This window comes from Uloborus diversus, chromosome 3 (assembly GCF_026930045.1).
Source record: "Uloborus diversus isolate 005 chromosome 3, Udiv.v.3.1, whole genome shotgun sequence".
In the NCBI taxonomy this organism is placed as follows: domain Eukaryota; kingdom Metazoa; phylum Arthropoda; class Arachnida; order Araneae; family Uloboridae; genus Uloborus; species Uloborus diversus.
In genome coordinates this window covers 22173585-22196206 of record NC_072733.1, presented here as the reverse complement: position 1 = coordinate 22196206, position 22622 = coordinate 22173585, and positions in this window count along the sequence as shown.

Here is a 22622-nt window from a genome sequence, read left to right as displayed (position 1 = left end):
TGACAAGCAGATACGCGTTTTATTTATTTACGCGAGGGAGCAAAGCTTAGGATTGCGGGGGGGGGGGGGCATTCCCTCGACCCGATTGAACATTACTAAAATCTAGCAAGCCTGTGCATGGCCGAGTGAATCATACTAAAAATTTGGAAATCTTATCAATAGTTATGTAACGATAAATGATTAATATGTTCACTGAAATATGTTGAATTCAAATCTGTATTTCTTGTTACTTTTCGGCAAAAAGGTTTTTATATTAGTGGTATTTCGAAAGAAAAAATATTTTTGCAGTGAAACACACAAGTGTTCCAAAAATGTATTCATGCAACGATTTATGCTTGATGAGAACCTAATTTCTTCCATAGCTGTTTGTGCAAGATGTTGCTTTCGCTTTTTTTTTTTTTTCAAATTTGAAGAGTAAAATATAAATAATAAAATTTACGAAACTCGTTATGAACTTTCCTTTCACAGTTTGAAAACATATCCACATAAAATATAACGTTTAAAAAATGTTCCGAGAACAGTCGGATGTTGAATGTTCTATCGAGCAATTTCGGCAAGTAATTTTTGGGTAATTTAGATACAACCCTTCAATTATTATCCTTACTACGATAATAAAGGTTACGAAGCTCGTTATGAACTTTCTTTCACAGTTTGAAAACATATATATCCACATAAAATATAATGTTTAAAAATATGTTCCGAGCACAGTCGGATGTTGAATGTGCTATCGAGCAATTTAGGCAAGTAATTTTTGGGTAATTTAGATACAACCCTTCATTTATTATCCTTACTATGATAATAAAAGTAAAACTTACTTTCAAAGTTCGATGAAAACTCTTCCAATTTCCAATCTTCTAGTTTTTTTCTTGACGAACAGAGATCAGCCATTTCGATCGCTCCGCAAGACAGCACACGAAATATGCGCCGAAAGCGTATGAACATTGTCGACACTTGTTCACGCTCTTGAGCGACGCGTAGCATGCGCAATAAGAAAAGAGTTCGAAGCTCGCGAGTTTTATTCTTGGAAGTCACGCTTATTATATTTCCTATTTATACATGAATATTTATTAAACCATGTTCTTGAAACGTTAGCTGCAGTATTAAATGATTGTATGCATCTTTATTCATGAATTAGTGTTTGATAATGTGTTGTATTCTTATATGATGACTTGGGTATGTTCGTATATGATGACTCGTATTTCTCGTATGTTTGTATTTGATGCCACATTTACTCATTTTTGAATCAATTTTATTCACAAAAAAAATGAATACATTCAGGGTTTCATTTTTGAATACATTTTTTTTAACAGTGTATTCACCTGATTCTCGATCAGAACCTGAACCCGAAGATAAAAGCCTGCGTATTGGTTGAAGGAGACTTCAACTGGCAGTTTTGATATCTAACTGAGGGTTGATTCGTCAGGAAAATACGAGAATAAACGTTATTTTGCCTTGATAAGCAACACTCTTTTTTTTATGTACTTTGAGATTTACGTATTAAGGTACAATTCTCAATACAGAGAAATAAATTAGTTAAATATTAGGCGTTTGAATCCAACTTTAGTTATCATCTGGAAACTGTTGCTGATGCCGAAAAGGTTTACGAACTATGTTAGCAAATTAGCAAATTTGCCTGGTAGCTTCATTGCTGTTTGGCTTTGTCTTCGTAGCTCAACCCAGTAAAGCCAACTAATTTGATATCTTTTTATATTAGCATACTAGCTTTATTTTCACATAAATCGGATTTTGTTTTCAAAAATTACTTAAACACTTAAAAAGGTATATTTGGGTACATTTATGTTAGAACCAAAGACAATCTGGAGAGAGATATATAACTGTTCTTAAAAACTCGACAATGACATACATGCAATTAGACCTGTTTAGCTCCGGATGAACTTTTTATTCAAAATTTAAATCAAAAAACAATTTTACTTTTCAGCAGTAAATTACATTTCTTGGCTCAAATCTAAACATTACTAATACGTAAGATAATGAACGATACTATGCCACCTCCTTTCCAGCATGGTTTTGCTTTGATTATACTTGATCTCATCTTTGTATTTAACTCTGAAAAAAAATCCAACTTTAGGGATATTTGTTCAAACAAAGAACTTTTACACCTCATCGTAGCGCAACTTATTTATTACGCCTTTGGATGGGCTTTTAATTAATGCTTCCTGAAACTTTGGTGGTGAAGATTCTTTGAATTAAAGTGCTTATTTTAAAGCTTTCAAATTTGTAACGAAGTTATCTTTCAAGTCATAAGAAGCTTCCTGAATGAAATACCCGTACTAACGCAAATTTTGGAGGAATGTAATGTTTTCCCGTTTTCTAAACTGCTGTTTTAGCTAACTTTTGAATCTTTTCCGAGTGAAATAACTTCATGAAACTCGATGTCGAATAATACTGCTGCAGAGAATAAGATTTTTAAGGAGCATTGTCAGAATTGTCTCCCTGATTTATGGAAACAGCGGAAATGAGAGAAAAATGAAAATTATTTTAGAAGTTATGTTGAAAGTATTTGATGATAATCGTTTAGCGACTTTATCTTTCCACTTTCATTTTTATTCTCAAATCGTTTCGCACTTATCAACCTTAATTAATCAATCTATATGCAAATAAGACGTAAAACTTAAGAATGTGTATTTTCTTAGTCCAAAATACACAATTTGAGCAATAAAACAAGATTGTTATATGCCTCGAAAAAAACAGGAAAAAGACAATGCATGAAGTATCTCAGTTTCAAGCTAATTACATATTTTTTTCTACTTTTTCTTTTTCAGCCCATAATTTCGAAATTTTGCAGGGGGGGGGGGGTCAAAGAGTACATGTTCAATGTAAATTATACCGAAAAACAACAAAAACCACACACTCATACATTCAAATACAGTCGACTCACGATAACTCGAAGACTTATAACTTGAATATTCCTTTATCTCGAAGGTTTTATTTGGTTCCAAAATAAATTAGTGTTTTCAATACAAAGATGTCTCTATATCTCGAATGGGCTCCTTTTCAGTTGAAGTTTTTTTGAAAGTTTCATTTTCATTTTATGCATGAAAATGCAGCCAAAACAAGAAAAAAAGACAAAAAAAAAAAAAAAACTTTAACGCATAACACGTTGCGTATAGTTTATTTCCAATTCTGCTTCTTAATGCTCATAGTGATGCAAAATTGAGTGAAAAGCAACGAATTGAGTGAAAAATATTTTTATCTTGGCTGACGACCTAAAATTTTATTGCTGGCTAATATTTGAGAGCCTGAAAATTTGGCCTTTTTTTTAAGTAACCTTTATTTTCTGCGTGACTAAAATAGTCGTGCTTTGACTAAAAAAAACTTCCTACGAGAGTAAAAATAGTTAAAACTGCTTTAAAAGCTGTGGTTTTATAAACAGCGATGATAACAAAGCGAAAGTGACTGACAGATGGGATCATTTCGAAATCTTTTTCTGAGGGGGAGGTTTTGCATATATTTTACCGCAGTACCAGCAGGGCCCGACTAACTAAAATTGAGACTCTATGCCCTCAGTAATTTGGAAGCCCCCTGAAGACTCTATACCAGAATGCAATGGCTGATTTGCAGGTTTGAGGTTCGTCGGAATGCATTTTTCGGGAGCTCTTTGTCTATCACAAAGCTATGCTAATCATTTATTATGCGCATTTATGAATCCGATTCGGGGCACCTCATAATTTTGACATGGTGAATTCTCTACTGGCAGAATGAATAAAAAGTTCTCCTTTAAAGAAGCTTTTTCTTATTAACAATTCACTACTTTTTCATTATTATTTTAACATGTATTTTTCGTAAAGTTATAATGGTATGCATAACTATTTTAAGTAGCCTTGGAACCCCTTAGTAAGATGAAGCCCCAAGTCCAGGTCTAGTTGGCTTGTGCGATAATCAGGCCCCCATTTCGGAAAATTCCGAAAACGTTAATAATTCGAATTGTGTTTTTAAATTTAATGACGTGTTAGGATGTTTTTTTCTTTAATAAAAGAAGTCAGAAACAAAAAAAAATCATTTTTCGGAATATCTTTATAAAATTTATTCTCATTAAAGGTATTTTTATATAGTACATACTGATATTTAATTTTATCCAACATATTCGTAATATAGGCTGTCTATCATGAACTACTTTTGAGAGACAAAATAAAAAATATTCTTGAGAATGCTGGAAAAGGAACTTCCGATACGTCGAAATACCGATCACTCGAAAGTTTTAGCCGGTCTCTTGGACTTCGAGTTATCGGGAGTTCACTGTATATTGATTATTCAATGTAGTTGCCCTCTTAACCCCCTTAAATGGCGGGCCCTCATTCATATTTTCATATGTCCAATTGCTAAAAAATACCGAAACCACCTCATCAAAGTGTTTTATAACTGTGTTATGCAGTTTCTTTTGCTCCATTTTAAAGTGAAAATTGCTTTTAAAATTATCACAAAATCTGAAGAAAAAATGTTTCTGTACACTAATTTTTGTGCCATAATTTAAGATATAAAGATAGCTGGTACAAATGGTAGGAGAAACTTTCATTTGTTTTGGTTTCAAGATATAGTGATAGTAGCTCTATTCGGAAACGTTTTAAAGAAAGACTGCTTGCGTTTTAAAATTTTTGCACTTGTTTTACTCAAAAATTTAAGAGTCAGATCGCTTTTCTTATCACTGTCTAGTATGTACAAGTACATGCTGAGGTTTCAGCAGTAAATACGAATTCATAAAGCAGTTGAAAGATTCATCCGTTGCACTGATGTCCATTGTCCAGCCCTAGCGTTTTACAGCTCACATTGCCGAACTTAAGGATAACTTAAAAATAGAAGCATGTTAGTGCAGCGTTTATATTGCTCACTACGACTGTGTTTTTCGACGATGAAATTCACTCTAGATCAGTGGTTCCCAATCTTTTCCCCCTTGCGAACCTGTTCTTAACTCCGAAAGAAATTGGCGAGCCCCTTGGGTACTAAGTAGTAAGTAACAAGCAAAAAAAAAAAAAAAGCGCGCACGCACATAGACAGTAAAATTTGGCAGATTTTTTTTTTTTTTTTTTTTTTTGATGCTGCTCCATAGTTTATGACAAGAACGAAAATATAATTGCAAAATAGAGAAATACACATATTGCTTTAAACTAAAATGATCGCTAAAAAATGACTGCAAAACAAATTCACACACACAAAAAAAAAAAAACCAGTGATTATTCTGTGCTGAGATTCAATCAACTTTGAAAACATTTTGAAAACGGAATATTTCTGAAACTTATTCTTAAGTTTAGCTGAAACTTGACACAAGGGTATTTTTATCTCGATCACTAAATCAGAAGTTAATTAAAGAATTCTCTTTAAAATACCTTTCAGAGAACTGTCTCAGATTAGCTAAATGAACTTTTTTCTTCCAGTAAAATGAGAAAGAACTCTAGGTTTCAGTCTTCTTGAAAAGGACTACGAGCGTATCTTTTCGATAAAGATATACTACGTACATTAATCGTTTGATTGCTCAAAAATTTTCTTGTAATTACGCTATAAGTGCGGAATAAAAAGCATATATTGAAAAATAATAGAAGCGGCTATTTTTCAATGTACGCATTTACACTAATTTTTACACAAAAGGTAATTTTTAACGAAACAAATACTTTTAAGCTCACTTACTACAAGAAACATTTTCCACACAAATTTCATATATTCCGTATTTATTTATAGCGCCAATTAAGTAGCATGGTTAAATTCCGTTCATTTTTTTTTTTACTGCGTAACCCTCACACTGCGAAACTTTCACCCACGAAAATTTTCTCAAGTAATCAACTTTTCATACTTCTTGGGGTATTTTTGGGCTGCTAGCCATTCTTTCTCTTTTACGACAGTAAAGTTCGAAGCAAGTTTTAGTCTATGTAATTAAAATCATAGCAACAAACAACAGCGTGATCTGACTTCTATACACTTTTGACTCAACACAAGAGAAGAGCGATAAATATTCGTCGAACTCAAATGGTAAAGAAACTAAAACATCAAAATGTTTGAGATGCTCGCATAGCTCCACGTAATGTTTTCATCAAGTTTAATCAATGTTTCCTATCAAAAGCTTTTACGAACGCTTTCAAGTTCTTTCATCTGAGGACTATTCGTAAGTTGAGCTTTTTCAGCATGGATTCAGGGCTATCACTCTCAATGAAAGCGCTAAATCAGGTGCTTTGCAATGACAGACGAAATTCTTTAAAGGAAAGTTATGTCAGCAAGTATGGAAATATTATCATGCTGAGTATCGAATGAGCGAGAGACAAATGAATAATAAAAAAAGGAGCAAAATGTGCTTGAAACTGCTTGAGCATGAGACTTGAAGATCAGAAGCTTGAAGATCAGAGCTTGAGATCAGAAACAGGCATGTTAAAATTCCGCCATTACTATATTTTTTTTCGCGAACCCCTTGAAAACCTCTAGCGAACCCCCAGTTGGAAACCGCTGCTCTAGATGAATTTCATTCAAAATACTTGTGTACATTAGATGATTCGCGGAGATATTTTTTAAAACAGTAGACCCTCGTTTTACGAGGGTTTATTTTACGCAGTTTTGATTATACAAAGTTTAAGATTTGACACTTTAATTTTATTTTACACGGATAAGTTTGTATTTACGCGGATGCGGCAATGTTAACAGATAAAATTGCCCCCTCTTTATAAATTTTAACTCCTGAGATTGCAGATTACACGAAATAAACTTCATTTTGATAATCGAGTTTGGGTCACTGGAGACATTGAATGCGATTGGTTCCAGAGCTCTTTCCAGAAGTAAAGATATTTAACTCACAATTTATAAATAACTGGAAGAAAAGCTTTTAAGAGTGACAAAGAATGACGAAACAAACGAGGATACCGACATCGGTAACATACAAACAAAAACGTTCCTATTGAAAATTTCTTAAATGAGCATGGATGTATAAATACTCCATAAATAACTGCAGGGAACAATAACACAGGCCTACATGTTTTTTTGGTGTTTTGAATTTGTTAAGTGTCCTTAGCTAATTGTGTATGCTGATTCTGAATATTGTATCATTATGCATTTATTTTTGTTATTATTATCTTATGTTATAAACTGGCCCTACATTAAGTTCTTTTCTGAGTGGTGGGAGCTAGTCCGGCTATTGTTATAGCCCTTTACTCCCACCTACTCAATCAAGGATTTTCAAACAGACAGGGTGAAATATATTTCTGTTTGTGATTTCTTTTCGTTTATTTTATTTGTGAAATGCATTCTTGTAAAAAATATTACCCTGATTGAAATAAAATGAATTGAATTGAATAGAATATCTCCGTCGTGAAGAGTTACGACGAAATAAGTTATTAGTCACGTCATTTGTAGTTGGTTTTAGGAGACACCTACCTTGAAGGAGGAAAATGATAGTGGATCACAATTGTTCACTATTCCAACAAGTATTCAAATCCTAATCTCCATCCATGAAGAGTTATAAAACATACTATGATCGATCATTTCATTACTATTTGCTTTAGTGGGTTTTTGTGCTCTAAAGTGCACAATCGAGAACTGCATAAAATTTAGATTCAGAATATAATTTTGAGCTAGCAAGAGCAAATCCATATTTTTAGAAGTTTTTAAATCTAAAATAGTCTTCTAGATCGTGAAGTGATTTAATAAGGAAATTTTGACCGTTTTACAGTTCATTATTAAATCATAAAATCAGTTCATTAATTTCTGAAAAATAAACGTTTGTCCAAATAATAAAATATCGTTCCCTCAGAGCAACCGTAAGACATCTAATAACAGAAACAATAGTAAGATACCCTACTGTTGTTCTGAGGCGACGATATGCACGTAAATTAGAAAATGAGTGAAAACATACATCAATGTTTAACAATAATTGACGTTTAACAGCCTCTATGTAAAGAAAGAAATAAAAATTGTTTTTAAAAAATTGAGAAAAAAACTTAGAAAAAAAAATTAGCTATGAGTAACGTGTGTAATGAAATTTTCATTTTTAATTCGGATTCCTTACTCATTTAATATTTTTCAGACTTATATTATGCGTTTGACAACACTTACACGTTTATGCCTCATAAAGTTTTTTTCCCCTTATTTAAGTAGCGAGAGTGTACCTGTCACATAGGGGAAAAAAAGCGTCTTTAAAAAATTTTACCTTGTTAGAAAAAATAATTAATTAATAAAGTCAAGCCATTTATTTTCTTCTTTGATCACATTAATACGTTTTAACTTCGCAGCGGCGATGAAATATTGGTCTTTAGATAAATTAATTTCCGAATCGGAAGAAATTGCACACTTGAAAAAATGCCATTGCTTCTGAAAAAAATATTTGTGGCTTGCGAATTAACCATATAATTTTTCTCATTTCTAGAAAAGTATTTTTATGAGTTTTTATACCATCTGCAGTAAAGTCATGTAACTACTTTAGAAATAAACGTGTGGTTAATCGCTAGAGTCAAAAGATTGGAAAAACTCAACTGTTTTTCTATTTATGAAGTAGTTTAAAATGATCTAAAACTCAATGTGTGTATGTGTGTGTGTGTGTGTGTATTTGGCCCATCTTTATGCGAGGAATATTGAATATTCCTGTCTTATTACACACAAAACATTTAAAATGTATATTATAGCATTATCATACTTCGGTATTTTTTACACTTTCTTAAAACTTTGGTCAATAAATTAATACTCCCTCTGTCTCAAATAAAGTCCCTACATTTTGTTCAAAACTTTTGTCCCAAATCAGTAGTTACACTTGAATACATTTGTATTACAAATTGAAACTAATGACTTCATTATTTTATTTAACGTTTTGCAACACTTGTTAACTAATAAAATTTACCTTCTAAGTATTCCCCCCTTAAATCAGTACAAAATTAGTTTCAAAAATCCCCGGTTCACTTTTAAGCCACGTTCCCTTTTGAAAAAACTCTTCCACCAATAATCGCCTAAAGCTGACTTCTAGCTAAAGAATCGTTAATTTATTGGGAAGCAAATCTTTCTGGTATACTGGTGGTAAAGTAAGGAAAAACGGGGCACAGTGGGACAATGGAACAAATGGAATATTTCCAATGATTCAAATATTAAAACTTTAAAAAGTCCGCCGTATTTATAGTGGGGTTCTCAAACTTTTTCGACTCGTGGCACACTTTGAAGAATTAGAATTTTCTCACGGCACCCTAATCCATTTCTATTCTTTAGATAAGTGCGTAAGTGCACCAAATAAGGCTACCGTAAGGTTCAAAACCTAATATATTTCGCTTTTATGCCTGAATTAATCCAGCTTTTACATATTCATCAGATTACTCATAAAAAGTAAGAAAATAATAAAACCAAGTGAAAAATTATGTTCCAATTGTATTTCTTCGCAGTTTTAGCAAAGAATAGCGATTCAGACTTATTAGAAACATGGACACTCATCAGAAAGACTGGGCAAAGATTACTTCAGGCAAAGTTGAGGACAAAAACGCCAAAAACTACCAAACTAAAGCGAATTTAAAAAGTCTTTAATATCCCTGTACCACATTTGATAACCTCAAAAACATTACCAAAAATTCCACACTACTTCTATGAAAAGAAGATCAACCGCCATATTCGGGGCAACTGATAATTCGTTATTGTCTGTTTTTTGTCATCATGGGCACAATTGCTGTTTCCCGCTGTGCCTCCACATGGGGCACAATGGGAATACTTAAGAGCTTTTTGAAAATCGATATTTTACAAAGAAATATGTCGAAGAACATTTATGAAAAAAATTAGTGATTGCTAAAGAGTTCTATAACCATTTTCCGCAATCGAATTTCTTTAGAACTAAAGATATTATAGCAAACAAATTAAAAACTGTCCCACTATGCCCCATTCTCCCCAACTTACAAAATAGGGCGTGGCTTACCAGGAAACATCACGAGTTCAGTAATCATGAAAAAAGTTAAAAATGGTCGCATTCGAAAGAGTATCTTTAGAAAAAAATTTGACCCAAATATTGTGTGCCCTCGTCCTTTTGTTTTTGAGATATGGGGGATCAAAGTCTGTCGAAATCTTACGAAAAATCGCCAAATTTAAAGACTTGGCAAGAAATGGAAAATACCACGTGATTTCATCGCCTGCGTCTAGCAAGACTCTCATTTCCATTTCTGGTCATCTGCAAAGCGCGTAAACGATGTTTCGAATTAACCCTTGTGTGGGTAAAATTAAAAAGTAACTATGAAGCCTATGAAATGGAAACTAGAGAGCTTTATCCAGAGGAGCTACAACTTTATAACGAAATTGAACGTAGGATTTAACTTTGTAATCGTGATAATAATGCATTTCAGAATTTAAGTGCATTTCAAGTGTGTTTTACTTAACTAATTTAAGTTTGTACTCTTGTAATGAAATGTGTTGTAAGTAATTAATAATTATGTACGAGAATTAATATGAATAAGTAAAAAAAAACATGCTTATTAAAGCTTATATATTGAAAATAAAATGGATAGTTTTTGATGTTGAAAGAACATGATCATGGATTGTAGTATCCCAGCTCTTATTTATTTCTTCAAAAGTTATTATCATTCATGAAGTTTTATTGTCTGACCACTGATAGTGAAAATGTTTAATTTAAAATCGAAAAAAATAATAATTAAAAAAAAGAAAACAACGGATAGTAAATGTCAAAAATTTGCACAGTAAAACTAACGATGTCGGAAATTACTTCATAACAGATTCTTATCAAAAATTTTATAGTCGACGTTCATTACAACATTGTTCATTGACAACAACCCCTGTAGTTCGAAAAAGTCTGTCACTGCAACTGAAAGTCGCTATAACATAAATGCACATCATATTGCATGTTATTTAGTCATTTTTAAAAATACTGAAGTCACTTTTACCAATTATGTTTCACGTTAAAAGGAAACTCAAATACGAGCAAAATAAAAATTAATACAGTTTTTTTTTTATTTATTTGACTTGTTAGAGTGTTTACACATAACTTGAAAACGATACACATAACGAAAAATACACTGGAAATAACTGACGGAAATCGTTTTTTTTTTTTTTTAATTTGAGAACATGGTTTGAAATCTTTAAAAATGTCGTTTTCTTCGTATTTAGATACTGTTGAAGACTTCAGATTTACGACTTTTCAAAAAAAAAAAAAGACTTTAAAGTGTGTTTACCGTTTCTCTACGGTTATCATATTTTTTTCAAAACAGTTTCATCATCGAAAAAACTCTTTCAGTGGAAATATTTCACCCGCAGAAGCATAAAAGTTTTTAACATCAGTTTTTTAACAGTCTTAAGAATAACAAAAAATTCCATTGTTTTTACAATAAAATAAAACAAATATTTCGGGCTGTGGCGTTTTCCCCTATACAGTTGCACGTTAATATCCCGGAACACAAGCCCCTAAAAATTTCAATGCCGCAGTCTGTGCCACGACACCCCGCGCCATGGTAGTCACCCCGAGTAAAGAATTAATGCGATATTTCTCACGCGCTTTGGTGGTGACCAAATATGGAAGTGAAATGTCTTGTCAGATGCAGATGTTGAATTCGCGCCGTACCTTCCATTTCTGAACAAAACTCGCTAAATTTGGCGACTTTACTAAAAATTTCGGCAATTTTTAAGACATCATATTTCGATAACATGGTCACGAGGGCACGTAGTTTCAGTGCCATAAACATGTTTTCCAATGCTCTTTCGAATGCCACCAATTTGGATTTTTTTTTAATTTCCTTGATCGTGATGTTTCCTGGTTAGGAGTGTGCGTACTCAAGATTTTTGAAACTAATTTGGTACTAATTTAAAGAAGGAATGCTGGACCAGTAAATGTTGTTAAATGATAGCACAGCAACCAGAAACATGTTTTTTAAAAAGTTCAAATTTAATGATAAAACCATATCTGTCAATAGTTAACTGTAAAAAATTATTTCAAACGTAGTATTTTATATGGGTTGGAGACAGTATAAATTAATAAAATGTTTTTCGCTTATTTCTTCTCTCGCTAGATTTGTATAAATTTCTTTGGTGAGTAATACAATTATTTTAAGTTTTTATAACAACATTAAAAAATATGAATTTTTAAATGTTTGTTCTGAAGTTATAGCAGTTTTAGACTACTTTAACTGAATCACCAAAGTTTCATCACATTTGATATGGGATTAAGTGCCTTTAATAAGGGATTAGTTGCATGACATGAAAAGTAAATGATAATGAATCTATTTTGTCGTTTGAAATAAATTCACTGGTTAAAAACTAAAGTTAAAAAACAAATAACTTCGTGAAAATATTTTACAGGTTGAAAAACCTACAAATAAAATTCAATTATAATAGATCAAAATATAATCAAGTATCACAAATTACAATAGAAATTATTTTAAATATCAAGAAAATAAAAGAATTTTGAAATGATACATGCAAAAATATCCATAATTAGAAAGCTAGTGAAATCTTTAACGTATTAAAATTTTACATCATGAAATGCAAAAATATTTTACAATAGAAATGACCTATTATTTTTACTTGTACACGACCCGATTCGATGGGAATAAAATATCAATGCTAAGAAAAAATCATTTTTACAGTTTCATACACAATTGATATTTTCTTTTTATTTATTTATTTATTTATTTACTTATTTATTTATTTTATTTTTTATTTTTTTTATTGAGCAATCACGATTGTTTATTGCTTTCATTTGACTGTTTTTGGCGTGCTATCATTTTTCCCACCGGCGCGGCGCCACCCTCTGCCAGCACCACCCGTCGCGTCGGCCGGCCTCACGATGCTGCTCCTCTAGCGAAAACCGTCTCCAGGTTGCGTCCATATCCTACACACACACGCATACATACACGCACCAACACACACACACACAAACACATACACAAACACCACCATACACACACATACCCCTACACACATACACAAACACCATACACACAAATACACACAACTGCCCACACATTCATGCCTGCACACAGACACAAACACATATGCTTACACACACATACACATACCCCGCCCCCACGCACACAAACACTCATACACACAACTACCCACACGCTCATGACTGCACACAGACACAAACACACATGCCTACACACATACACATACCCCCCCCCCACACACACACACATACAAACACACACTCGTGATTGCGAAAAACATAATTTGAATTCAAGATGACAAAATTCAAATTAATTTTTTTTTATTTTTTTTATTTTATTTTTTTATTTATTTATTTATTTTTTTGCGTTATTTATTTACACTCACTTGCAAAAGCTTTGCACGGACCGGTAAATGTCCTTTACTTCTGCCGTACATTGTAGCTCCTGCAATTCAGATTGATTTCCAAAAACTAACATTTTTCTCTCCGTGTTTCACTTTTGGCAGCGAGTGTAAGTTACTTAACATTCTTCAAGGAGCGAGTGTAAGTTACTTACCATTCTTCAAGGAAACGATAAAAGCTTGACTGGTTATAATCTTTTAAATTTATATAATATTTTACCCTCCGTAGTGAAGAAATAACGCTGTTGTACCAAACCTGCTTAAAGCGCTAACGTGGCGCAAGCCATACATTTGATAATAACGAGATATTCAAAGGGATATTCTAAATTTTTGGTGTTTTATTTCTACACCAGCAAATTCTCTGAAGAATTCTAGTAAGTGTTTCACATTTTCCTTCGATATTAGCTTTCAAAAAATGCATTTCCTTACAAAATTTTACGATTTAAAATGTTCCCATGGGTCAAAGGCTTAATCTCTTTTGACTAGTTATAGTATACATCCTAGAATACATCCAGTTTTGCATACTTTTAAAGAACTTACATGTTGAAAATTTGAGCTTCTGATTTATTGAAGTTAACAGTTTCAATCCCACACTATCTCTCGATTTTGGAACAAAAATCGAGAGCTTTATAAATGCGAAATTTATTAACGTATTTCTGAACTGTTTAATGCGAAATTTTAAAAGCAGATTCGTTTTTTTTTTTATCGTAGAGCAACATGGTAAATAATGTTTAAAAAATGGTAGAAGCTATTTTTAGCTCAAAATCCTGTTTGGTATGTTTAAATGGTGGCGAGCTACTTCACTAAAAAAATGTAATACCAATCCTACACTTAACTTAAATAACATGTTACATTTGAAAATACGCTGGAAAAAACTTCTTGTGTGGATGCTGTTTATAAAAATCAGTTGTTTCTTAAAAAGAAAGCGTCACTTGTTAATTTTTAAAACAATTTTACTCTTTAGGTATGTAGCCATTTGAACCATACAAAGACATTATAACAGTATAAATTACGAAAATGCCGTTTAACGCTGTCATTGGGAACGTAAGAAAGAGAGCAAAGCTGTTTGTTCACAATTATTGTCCTGGTAATTTACTATTTAAATAAAATAAAAATTTGACTTGTAATGATGTGCATACATTTTGCTCATCTTTTGTACGCTGAACATACTTTCAAAAGCGCCATTACTTTTCTAACATAATATAATACTTTTCTAAAAATTGCCTTTTACATAATCTTCCTCAAGCCTTTTCCATAGTTTAAAAAAAAATGTTCTTCTAGCTCAACTACTACAGCTTAGCGAATAAGTGTTTGGTTATATACACCTCACCTCACGACTTACGTTAAAAAAAAATCACTGAACTAATTTAATGGTTAAAGGACTGTTTATGAGATGTTGATTAAAAGACCCTTTTTACTTTCATTTTACAAAAAAGGAAGTATTGTATTCGCGAAAAAAGTTTCACTCAAAAATCGACCTTAATTTCCATTTTACTCACCCCCGAATGAATGATCAGTTTTTTTTTTCGACTCGACCACACGTGGATAAGTGCCTAAGAACGTATAGACACGCGAAATATCTATTTTAACGATTCCCGAGTTAATTACAACGAGTTTCCTCGTGACGTCTGTATGTACGTATGTATGTATGTGCGTATGTGCGTATGTATTCGTATAACTCAAGAACGGTAAGTCCTAGAAAGTTGAAATTTGGTACGTAGACTCCTAGTGGGGTCTAGTTGTGCACCGCTTCTTTTGGTTGCATTCGAGTGTTTCTAAAGGGATCCTTTGCGCCTTTTGGGGGGGGGGAATCATTTTTAATTTCGATGTAAACTCAAATGGTGTTATTATTTGGCGGGCACTTGGCGATATATCGCCAGTGTTTTGGTCGTCAAGTTTTGTCGCCAACTTGGTGACAAATTTGGCGATTTTTTTTTTTTTTAATCTGTTTCAATTTGGCCACTATTGGTGATATTTAGAGAGTAAACTATTGAATCACATTAAAATTGCCAGTAATGGGGAAATGACATTGAATTAGAGGAAAAGGATGTCATGTGATGCACACGTCAGCTCGTTTTTGATGTGATAAAGGGGTCGTCAACGAATTGTGCCGCTCTTTAAGTAGGAGAGAGGGGTTTGTTAAATTGTAATAATTTGTGACAAAGAGAGGGAAGGGGATAACAAGAATTGTGGCATCACACATTTATGCCAATATGTTTATGATAAATAGCATGGCATGTGACAAGGGGAGGAGGTAAGGGACGTGTGCCACTTTGTGACAAAGATACGGAGAGGTTTCAAATTTGTTGAAAAAAAGCGAGGCATCATTTATATATATATATATATATATATATATATATATATATATATATATATATATATATATATATATATATATATATATATATATATATATATATATATATATGAAAAACTTCTAATACAATTCATGATTTTTTTTCCGAAATTATTTTAAATGAATATATTTCAACAATATGATGTCGCAACAACATAATACTTACAGGTTATAGTTAGTCGTCGTCAACAAAAAAGCCACACTTTGAGTGGGAGAGTAAAGTTCGTAAATTTGCGACAATTTGTGACAGAGAGGGGAAAACAAGAATTGTGACATTACACATGTTTTTATGCCAATATGTTTATGGTAAATAGTGCGCCATGTAACAAAGGGTGGGAGTAAGGATTCAAATACGTTTTTAAAAAAGTGGGGCATCATTTATATGGACAGCCGCTAATACAATTCATGAAATTTTCAGAAATTCGTTTAACTGACTGTATTTCGACTACAAGAAGTAGCAACAACTTAATATTTTCCGTTTATATAAAGTCGTTGTCAGCAGTATGAACTGCATTCAATATATAATCGCCTCAAAGTGACAGTCGGATTCTTTACTCTTCTTCCTGAAATTGGATGTTTTGCTGATACTCTGGGGCGACGATATACTCTCCATTCGAATCAAAGAGCTAAATTATAAATGAGCAAAATGGGAAAAAGAAATATTTACCTGCATTTTAAAACATATAAGAAAAGCATTCAAAATAAGAACGACTATAACAGTTTGATGCTCAAATTCAATTCCAAAATAAATTCTTCTCCGCGCCTGAAAAACGTGGCTGAAAAAGAAATGAGATTGCCTTTCAACAAAGCAGTCATTCAGATAATATGCCATGCGCTGTAAAATGGATTTACAATCAGTCAAGAACAAATCAATAAGTTCTGGGCTTACAGGTGGATCTCATTGACAAGGACTACGACTCTAATTGTCTGGAGGCATATTTCAAGCAACTAGCTCTCGAGAAAGTTTCATTTCGTTATTTCCATTATTTCCGTTTGAAGTGATCAAACTCTTTCTACAATTGAAACGTTTTCCTAATTGTTTCTTGTTCACTCATATGTGTAATTATTTGTTAAATTCATGTTTCATTTGACATTTACCTTTGAATGAAATAAATTTTGATTCAGCTGGATGGAAATATGGAAATTTAGCAAAATTTGGCTACTTGCCTTTTCTTTCTTTTCAACAGCTTTGCACATGATGCTGTAGCAATTTATTTGTTTAAAATATCCTTTTTTTTTTACTTTTAACTTTATTAATATTACTTCTACTTTATTTGAATCTAAAAATGCATTGAAAAGGCAAAACTTTATTTCCACTTCGTATCAAAATATACTAAAAAAATGAATTAAAAGCATACAGTTGTAAAATTAAGAGCTAAATTAAATTAATTTTAAAATAAAAATACAAAAATTTAAAAATATTATTGCAGTTATTGACACACGTTTTGCTGTTTTAATATTTAACAACACGACATACGTACGTATTTAACAAGAAAAAAAGATGCTGTTATCAACAATTGCTCCACCAAATTTATTGCAAAGAATTATCGTGAAGCCTAGAGTCTGTTTGGACTCTAAACGAACATTCTTTCCGTCATACCAAATAGGATGTTTTTTCAACACCACTTGTAACAAGTTTAGGGTACGTATTAAATCATATACTCCTTTTATATGAGAGTAAACAATCATTTCAAAACTAAATAAATCTTTCGTATTCAAAAACAAAACAGTAATAAACGATAACTCATTTTACAATAAAGTATGCGTCATGTTTCAACCTGTTGCAAAATTTACGATTTTTCAATATTCAAGTACTGCGAAACAGTATACTATCAAATATCGATAACTCGAAGCTTATAACTCGAATATTTTTTTATCTTGAAGTTTCATCGGGTCCTAAACTCTTGAGACTGTTGTGAAAACTTCCCATAGCTCGGACTACCAATAACTCGAACGTTTTAGCCAGTCTCTTGGGACTTCGAGTTATCGAGAGTTGACTGTACCATTCAAAAAAGAAGAATATCGTTGAATTACTAAATTTGACAGAATGCAAAGTTCTAGAAGTGAGTAATTAAGGGGGAAATTAAAGTAAAACGTAACTAATCTTTTATTATCCTTTTTCACAAGGACTTAAAGGAAGCAAAAATGATTTGATCTTGGTGCAAATGAATTACACAATTTTTCCAATAAGTAACTAACAAAACTGAATTAATTTTGATACATAGTTAAAATTGAGTATTAAATAAAAGATTTACATTTCAGCAATCAGTGGCAACAAAATCAAAATTGTTACATTACTTTTGCATTGTACAAACTACAAAGCGTTTGAAGTATTCAGAATTTGTGAGTTGAACGTAGCTATAAAAAATTAAAAGTATATTTTGACTGTCTGATTTGTTTTCTAGTTTTTGGTATATAAGTTCTATTTCTTGAGTTGTTGACCTTTTAAATGGAAAAAAAAAGCTTTGAATTTATCCACAAAGCTCTGTTAAATAATTCAGAAGTGTTTGAAATTTTGAACTGAATTTTAAAAAATACATTTATTATTCACTTCAAAAGAACTTTCTCATAAACCCTTTCCAATTAAATTCCGCTCTTCTTTGGAAATTAAATTATATTTTTCTCTATATATGTATAAATTTATATCTATCTCTTTTATCTAAATATGTATTTGTGTGTGTTCCTTAAACAAATCTACTCTTAAGGCCGGATCTTTGAAAGATTTGGCCCAGAAATCCTTTAATTTTCAAGACTTTGCATAGGGGGGTTTTCACCAGAAAATCCGTGACACGGAATGTTTACGTCTATAATTAACAACGATTGAATTTTTTAAATTTTAAAAAAATCTAAGAAGTCTAAGCTTAAATTTGAGCCGTAAAATTGGTCTTCTCTATTCACGTTGACGGGAAAAAATTTTTACCTCATTGTTGAACATATGTCCCTTGGCACAACTTTTATTTTTGAGGTAGATCGTGATACGCCGGGTAACGTAGTTACAGTGGTGGAAAAAAATTGCATCACCCGCGAAATCCAAATATTTTTAGCATTCATAAGTAATTATAAAATATTTAACAGTTCTTGCATCATATAACACGAATTGACATCGGTACATGACGCAAGCTATTGCGTAAGATTGCATCATCCTTCTAACTGTATAAAAAAACCAGTTGAACGTTCGACGCATTCATTTACGATCTGGACTTATGAGTTGCAGTATGTCGAAATAAGTTCAACTGACACCACAAAGGAAGAGTGTTGCCGTTGCATTGGACAAAGAAGGATTGTCGTCACGTTCCATAACAAAAAGAATAAACTGTTCGCAATCGACTGTTGTTCGACTACTGAATAAGCTAAATTGCACCGGAAGCACATTAAGAAAGAGTGGCTGTGGTCGTCCAAGAATATCCAATGCAGCGCAGGGCAGGTATTTGTTACGAATTAGTCTTCGGAACAGACAATCATCTTTCACAGACCTTGGAACACCATGGGAAAACGAATCGGGTGTTCACGCATCCACGTCTACTGTGCGAAAACGACTGTGTGGTGCCGGTTTGGTGGCACGTCGACCACGAAAAAAGCCATTGTTGACCAAAAAAATGAGAACATAGCGTCTAGATTGGGCAAAAGCTTACCAAGGGTGGACTGTCGATCAATGGAAATCAGTTGTGTTTTCGGACGAGTCCAAATTCAATCTGCATGGGACCGACGGACAGCACACAGACGCCGCAAAGGAGAGGCATATCATCCCGACTGATTCAACACACAGTCAAGCATCCCGTACCCAAGATGATTTGGGGATGTATTTCTGATCAAGGAGTTGGTGGGCTTCACTTTGTGCAAGGAACAGTAAACGCTCAGGTGTATATTGGCAGTTTGGAAAAGAAATTGCTTCCTACCAGGCTTGGAGTAATCGCCGATTACGTAATCGTAATCTGAGTAATCGATTACGTTTTTGTGTAATCATAATCATAATCGTAATCTGTCGATGGGATACTGCCGTAATCGTAATCGAAATCATAATCAGGATTTTCATGCGTAATCGTAACTGTAATCTAAGTAAAATAATCCGTAATTTCCCCTTGTAATCGTGTAATCTTGACTTTCTAAAAGAGAAAACATTTAAGCCTCCCTTTTATTAATGTATGGAAAGATAACATATAGTACAATAGTAACATTGAAAACAACTTCTTTCGTTAAACGACTATTCAGTGCTCATCCCCACTCGTCCCTGTTTGCAATCAAGTGTCATAAATCGAGCCCCATCTTAAAGTGTTTAGTACAATTAGTACCCTGTGGGCGCTTTTGCACTTCTTGGCTTCTTGGGAACGTCTTCCCAAATCCCTATAATTGGTCATTCATCAGTTTCCCTTTCATCTGTCAATGTTAGGCAATCAAGCGAAGCACATTGCCGCCTCAAAATCGTATTTTGCAGAAAAGTACAATGATATCAAAAGTACAACTAAGTTTTGCGCAACAAAATGCTTTTGTTTTCTTTATACTTTCATGAGAAAGTAGTGAATGACTGAAAAAAGATTTTGTCAAACGAAAACGGAATTCGCATTTGTGTTTCAGTGATTCTTTAAGTATTCTTGCCTCTACACGTATTGCATTTATTTTTTGCTACATGACATCTAATTTAAACCCTGGTGAATAAGATCCTCGCATAGTTTCATCTTAAATGTATGTTCATATGTTTACAACTGATTACCTCTAATTAATGAGTATGTATGAAAGTAAAAACTTTGCATTGACAGATTTTATAAAATTTGTTTTCGTTTTATTGTATCAAGGAATTAACACAAATTTTGAACTTTAATTATCTTTTAAGCTACATTTTTAAAGTGAGAAAAATTGCACTTCAATGTTGCATTAAAACTGTGATGTATAAATATCATTATAAAATACTCATTTATGCAAAAAAAAAAAAGCTGTATGACAAAAAAGTGGAAATCATAGCAAAAATATGTTATGTCCAATCTTTTTTTTTTTATTTTTTTTTATAAGTGTTAAGTTGAAGCCTTTTAGCGCTTGTAAAAGTGCAATTTATATGGTACGTGAGTGATTCAAAAATGAAATCAAGTTGTAGGGGTCTAACACTCATAAGTATCTTTTTGCTAAAAATAATACTACCCAAGTATTTTTTCACCTCTGCGTCATGTGCTCCAGTTCAACGATTGTTTAGCATTGCTGGAATTTTTTCACTTCTCAAAAAATGAAAGATGGGAAAAAAAAAACAGACATCTTTGAAGTATTAATTACACTTAAATGCATTTAATTCCTTTTTTTTTTAATTTCAATTGTTTAGTTCCGTATTTTTTAGTTACACTTTCCACGTATTTTATTACATTGCAGTTTTTCTGCATAAAGATCCATAGGAGGTTCTTTTTTTTTTTTTTTGAATAGCTGCGCATTAAATTAATTGGTAATATATTAAATAATTGAGAGTACAATGATGAAATATACCACACAATTTTCAGAAATAATAAGCTATAAAATGTTGAGCAATTTAGCAATAAGCCATTGCCCTTAGCCAGGGCTAAGGCAGAACTACTGCAATGGCAAAATAATAATGAACAGCCGAGTCAAAAACGATATGCACTGTGTATCCATTTGAATAAGAGTGTGCCTATACCTGTACAGTCATTGTGGCATTGTGTAATGTATGCAATTTGAATTTTCTAGATTTTTTTTTATCTTTCATATATTGCTCTTTCCCTGCAACAGCGCAATAATACACAATAAATAACCTTTAAGTTAATACTACACGGTAGTTGCAATTATCTCTTTAATATTAAATCAAAAATCATAATTTTCAACTATCACGTTGTTGATGCAAATGGGTGATATATATACAATATAATATAAGTCGGTAATCGTAATCAAAATCGTAATCGGCATATTATAATCGTAATCGATTACATTTTCTACATAATCGGATAGTTGCTGTAATCGTAATTATGTTTTGCCAGAGGATTATAATCGTAATCGTAATTGTAATCCCCCTTTTATTGTGCCCGTAATCATAATCGTAATCGATTACATTCCATCGTAATTGACTCCAAGCCTGCTTCCTACTATCCGTGATCACTTTACTTCAGTTCCAAACGTCATTTTCCAGGATTATTCTGCTCCGTGACATAGGGCAAAACTGGTAAGTAACAATTTAAAAACCTTTATCCTACCATTAGACTTAAATTGACATTGGGTTAAGTTTATTTTTTTTTCTCTTAACTCACACGCTGGTTCAGAAATGGAAAAATGAGCATGGGGTCAGCAGTTTGCCTTGGCCCGGAGACAACCCAGATCTAAATCCGAATAAAAATTGTTGGAACAGAATGGGTGTAGAAATGATGAGAAACATATAAGCCAACATCACTTGCAAAACTCCGGGAATCAATGATTCGTGTCTGGCACCATGAACTCAGTAAAGAATACATTCAATCACTCATCCGTTCAATGCCCCGTTGATGTCAAGCTGTCATTAAAGCTAGCTTTTTGATCAGAAAGAGTTACAATTAAAACCTCTACTTACTTTTTTGTCGTCCACTTGGCAACGTGAATGCACTTCACATTGTACTTGTTACAAGTTTGGCCATGTATTTCCATAAATAAAGTAAACAATTATCGGATTCCTGCTGTTAAATGTTTATTTCATAAGTTTTGCAGAATTTCACATGCATTCATTGTTAATCGGTCGAACAAAGCTTCTCACATATCCCATTGTTGGGAAAACGCAAGGGTGGTGCTTTTTTTTTTTTTAACCAGCACTGTAGTTAGTTATAAAATATTCAGCTTCCCCGTAAAGCCAATTATTAAGTGTTTTATCTCCTCGATCTTGAACGAAAACTTGCTCGAATGAAAAAAAGTGAAACGTGGGACTAACATTTCACGGTAGCAATTTTCCGAGCAATAAAATTTTTTTTTCGGATACGATTGATTCCTTCCAATGTTATAAGAAGGAATAGACGTGCCAAGAGAGACACTTGCTTGTCCTCATCCTGTAACTCAGTGCTTCTCA